We start from the raw sequence: 6,000 nt of genomic DNA, 5'->3' as shown, positions 1-6,000 counted from the left end.
CTATCACGATAAAATTCACGCACAACATAGATTAAACTGTTGGATCAAGAATATTATATTTTTGAAAATTCGTTTTTTTGGACCAAAATCCAATACGTCCCCCCCTTAAGAATAGTTTGCAAGAGCTGACCTGGGATGAAATTTATAATGACCCAAATGTTAACATAAATTTAGTCTATTCCATGATAAATTCACATCATCATTTGAAAACAGCTATCTTTAAAAGGTGACAAGAAAGGACAATAAACAGTCAGGGAAAAATCTATGGATATAATCCCTCTAGAGGGATTAAAATATCTTGTGAAAGGAAAAAGAAAGTGTATCTGTTTGTAAGAACAAGAGCAGATCGTGTGATAGTTGTACATTACAAAAACTACTCAAAATTACTCAGAAAAATAATGAAAAGTCAAGGAATGTGCACATAATGTCAGAATTCATAAATTCTGAAAACAGACATAAGGCTCTGTAATTACAGAGAGGACACTGGCCTATAAATGGTTAGCAAAACTATTTCATAATCATTTCTTAAATATAGTAGAAAGTATAGTGACAAACAGTTCAAGAGAAAAATCACAACAGCATGTTGAAGAAGCAACTCTCATAAAATTCAGCCATTTGCATGTATCACCAACCTCTCCTACTGAAATTAAGAAAACTGTGTATTCTCACAAAATTAAAAACTCACCTAGTTTTGACGGTATTTCCTATTAAATACTTAAGATCTGTTTGCATATGATAAGCCCTGTCTTATCTTAAATATGTAATGCATCACATAATCGCAGCATTTTTCCACAGAGACTGAAATATGTCATTGTAAAACATCTCCATAAGATAGCTGATAGGAGAAAAAACTTTAACTACAGACCTACTTCACTGTTGACATCATTTTACAAAATTTTTAAGAAGCAATGTCGTCTAGAATTGTATTTCACTTGAGCAACGATAATATCATCAGTAAATCATAGTTTGGATGTTGTTCTATTGATGTCATTTATATGCTCAGTCAACAGATTTTACAAGCATTAAATAGTAAAGTAGCGCCAGATAGTATTTTCTTTAACCTAGCTAAGGAATTTGACTGTAAGAATAACAGTAGTCTCCTAGATAAACAGAAGTTATATGGGATTGATGGTATGGCCAACCAATCGATTAAGTCATTAAAGTCATACTTAATCAAAAGAATGAAGAAAGTTGTACTTAGTAGTTGAGCCAACACAGTCCAGGAATGTTATTATGACTGGGGAGAAATCAATTTAGGGTTTCCCCAAGGCTCAATCGTAGGCCCATAGGCCCACTACTGTACTTCATATGTGTAGATTAGATTAGATTAGATTGGATTTACTTTCATTCCAATTGATCCGTAGTGAGGAGGTCCTCCAGAATGTAGAACATGTCAGAAAAACAACAATACATGACAAATATTTACAACTCAAACAAATAAGCTAATGTACCATTCGACAGGTCCCAAGTGGCATGTTCATCATTTTTAATGAACGATATATGTGATAATCATTTTACAAATACTAATGCATTGAATTTAAAATAATTTTTTATTACTTATTTATAAGGTAATAAACGTGTAATACAACTACTAAATAATTATTTACAATGAACACATTACTGCCCTGAACTGATGCAGAAGTTAGATTGTATTCACACACACACACACACACACACACACACACACACACACACACACACACCAATTGGTTCTACTGAGAAATTCATCGATTCATCTTAAACTGAATTTCATTGGTTTTTAAGCTTTTTATGGCTGCTGGCAAGTTATTGAAAATGTATGTTCCTGAATAATGCACATCTTTTTGTACAAGACTAAGTGACTTCAAATCCTTGTGAAGATTATTCTTATTCCTATTATTGATTCCATGACTTGAGCTGTTGGTTTGAAAAAGTGATATATTTTTAATGACAAATTTCTTTAAGGAATAAATACATTGGGAAGCACTAGTTGGTATCCCTAGTTCCATAAACAGGCTTCTGCAGGATGTTCTCGAGTTCACACCACATATACCTCTTACTGCACGTTTTTGTGCCCAGAAAACTTAAGCTTGGCTTGATGAATTGCCCCAAAAAATAATCCCCTATGACATTATGGAATGAAAGTAAGCATAGTATGCCGGCTTTTTCATTTTTATATCCCCTATGTCTGACACAATTCGCATTGCAAATAGAGATTTGTTAAGACACTTCAGCAGTACTGTGGCGTGCTCCTCCCAGTTGAATTTATTATCAAGCTGTAATCCCAAGAATTTAACACTGTTCACTTCTTCTATGTGCTTGTCATCGTATGTTAGGCATATACTCGTAGGACACCCCTTACAAGTTATGAACTGAGTGTAGTGTGTTTTTTCAAAGTTTAGTGGCAAAGAATTGGCTAGGAACCAGTGATTAATGTCCACAAATATTTTATTAGCTGACCTTTCTAAGACTACACTTGATTTGCTATTTATTGCAATGTTTGTATCATCGGCAAACAAAAAGAACTTGGCTTCTGGTAATGTTACTGATGAAAAGTCATTGATATACACAAGAAAAAGTAAGGTCCCTAAAATGGAACTTTGTGGGACCTCACATGTAATTAATTCCCAGTTTGACGATGCCTGATAGCTTAATAGATGTCTCTTTCCTAATAACACCCTTTGTTTCCTGCCAGAGTTATAAGATTTGAACCATTTTGCATCATTTCCTGTTAAATTATAATATTTTAATTTACTTAAAAGGATATTGTGATTTACACAGTCAAATGCCTTTGACAGATCACAAAATGTACCAGTTGCCTGCAATTTTTTGTCTAATGAATGAAGCACATTTTTCACTGTAAGTGTAGATAGCCTTTTCAATATCAGAACCCTTTAGAAAACCGAGCTGTGACTTTGACAGTATGCTATTTGGGATAAGATGGTTATAAAGCCAATTGTACATCACTTTTTCTAAAATTTTTGAGAATGCTGGCAAAAGTGAAATTGGACGGAAATTTGATGCTATTTCTTTATCTCCCTTCTTAAACAGTGGCTTAACTTCAGCATATTTCAACCATTCAGGAAATATTCCACTGATAAATGATTGGTTACACAGATAGCTTAATATGTTACTTAACTCAGAATCACATTCTTTAATTAACTTTGTTGATATTTCATCATAACCACTAGATGTTTTTGATTATAATGATTTTATGATGGCTATTATTTCTGCTAGGGTAGTGAGGGTCAAATTCATATTATGGAAGTTACTTGAAATGTCTGGTCTGAGGTATTCCATAGATGCATCTACAGAACCTGGAAACCTCATCTTGTCAGTAACAGTTATAAAATGTTTGTAAAAAAGTTCTGAAACACTGTACACATCTATCACCAATGTATCATTTACTCTTAATGCTATTTGTCCCTCTTCATGTCTGCTTCTACAGATCTCCACCTTCACTATATCCCATATAGTCTTTATTTTGTTATCTGATATGACTATCTTTTCCTTGTAATATATTTGCTTTGATGCCTGTATTACAGTCTTGAATATTTTGCATTCTTTCTTGTAATGTGCTATAGTATCAACATCGTAACTGTTTCAGATTGACAGATACAGTTTTCTTTTTGTTTTACAAGATACCCCTATTCGTTGAGTAATCCATGGCTTCTTTGTAGACTTTGCACTAACCTTGGTAAGTTTTGGGGGAAAACAGCGTTCGAATAAGGTAAGCACTTTATTAGCAAAAGTGTTATATTTTTCATTCATGCCATGAGCACTGTAAACATCAGTCCAGTGAATGTCTCTGAGGAGTGTCCTAAAATAATGAATCTTTGGCTTATTGATTACCCTCTTGAGCTCAGATTTAACAGATTTTATATCCTGTTCAGTATTAACATTTAACAGAAGGAACTGCATGTCATGGTCTGAGAGACCATTGACTATTGGTTTTGTAATATGATTTTGTTCATTGGACTTTTCTATAAAGATATTATCAATGGCTGTTTGTGAGCAATTGGCTACCCTAGTGGGGAACTTGACAGTGGGAATTAATGTGAATGATAGTGTTACTAACTCAAATAAGTTCTTATTGGGAGAGTCTTTAAGGAAATCTACATTGAAATCACCAGCAACCACTATTTCTTTGTTTTTGGTCGTTAAATGGGCCAGTACAGCTTCAAGGTGGTTTACAAACAGATTGAAGTTACCTGCAGGTACTCGATATACACTTAATATTATGAAGGATTTTTTGTGAAATTCTACTTCTGTTGCACATGCTTCCATATGCTGTACTAGGCAAAATTTATGAATGTCTATGTTCTTAAATTTATGACAGTTCCTGGTGAATGTGGCAATTCCTCCTTTCTCCATTTCTGATCTACAAAAGTGAGATGCTAAACTAAACCCTGTAAGATTTAAAAGTTCTATACCAGTGGTCACATGATGTTCAGAGAGGCAGATTATTCAGCTGGTTTTGAAGACTCTAATTCATCTATGCAGATAATTAATTCATTAATTTTATTTCTCAGTCCTCGAATATATTGATGCAATAAAGATAGCTGACATTTCACATTGATTGAGCTAAAATTGGGTAGAGTTAAAATGTCTGCTGACTGTTGTAAATTCTTGTAAATGATCTATTGCCTAATATACAACAAGCAGAGTTAGTTCTTTTTGCAGATGACACTAATATTGTAATTAATCCAAGCATATATACAGCAGTGGAAGAAATGGTAAATAAGTTTCTTAGAAATATCATTGACTGGTTTTTTTTATTAATGATCTCACATTCAATTTTAAAAAGACACAACTTACTCAGTTCTGCATATCTAGGAGTACTATAGCTGTGATAAGTTTAACACATGATGAGGAAATAATAATTTCAAAATTGTTAGGTGTCCATTTCCATGAGAATCTAAACTTGAAAAAGCACATTTCGAAATTAATCAAACAAGTTAGATCAGCTACATTAGCACTCAGAACCATTGCAAATCTTGGGAAGAGACAAACCAGTAAGCTGTGATATTTTGCATATTGTCATTTAGTAATACCTTATGGAATAATGTGCAAGGGAACACATCTTTAAGGAAGAAATTCTTCATTGCTCAATAACATCCTGTAAGAATAATATGTGGTGCTCACCCATGATCATCTTATAAATGTCTATTTAAGGAGTTGGGTACTCTGAATACCATTTCAGATTGAATTTATTGCCTCATGAAGTTTGTTGTAAATAATCCACTGCAGTTCAAAAAGAACAATTGTGTACATAATTGCAATACCAGAAGGATAAATGATATTCATTGCTCCAGATTAAGACTGTCTTTGGCACAAAAAGGGATGCACAATGCTGCAACAAAAATTTTTGATGAGTCAGCCAGTGATATGAAATAGAATGTCTATTACTGTAATGTGTAAAAGGTGAATTAGTAATTCATGTCTGTATATCAAAAAAATAAAAAATAAAAATTAGCTCACAAATGTTCAAGATGTAGCTGTATTTGCAAATAAATTTGTGATGTGAATGTAAAACGATTTGTTCCGCATCATTATGCTATATTGAACAAATGATACATAGTACAAGAAACTAACTAACTAAGGTTATATACATTAATCTCAGCTATTTTAATTCTGGTTTCTTCTTTCTCATAATTTGCTCTATATATACATTGAATAAATAAGGTGACACTGTGCAATCTTGCCACACTCCTTTCTCAATCTTTTGCCAATTAGTTGCTCCATTTAGAATTCTCAATGTGCCTTCTTTGTCAGAATATAAATTACATATGAGGTAAATGAGGTAATCTGATACTCGCATAGTTTTGAACACTTCCATTATTTATTGCTGTCAACACAGAAAAGCATAACCAATAAAGCAGATATATACATCTTTCTCGAATTCTCTTGCCTTCTCCACAATCCATCGGATATTGGCAGTTTGATCTCTGGTCCCATTTCCTTTACGTTTTAGTTCTTTCTAATTGTGTATCTACTCCATTATGCTATATTACCTCTTCC

The sequence above is a fragment of the Schistocerca serialis genome, chromosome 4 (assembly GCF_023864345.2).
Source record: "Schistocerca serialis cubense isolate TAMUIC-IGC-003099 chromosome 4, iqSchSeri2.2, whole genome shotgun sequence".
Lineage (NCBI taxonomy): Eukaryota > Metazoa > Arthropoda > Insecta > Orthoptera > Acrididae > Schistocerca > Schistocerca serialis.
Note: the sequence above shows the minus strand (reverse complement) of the source record.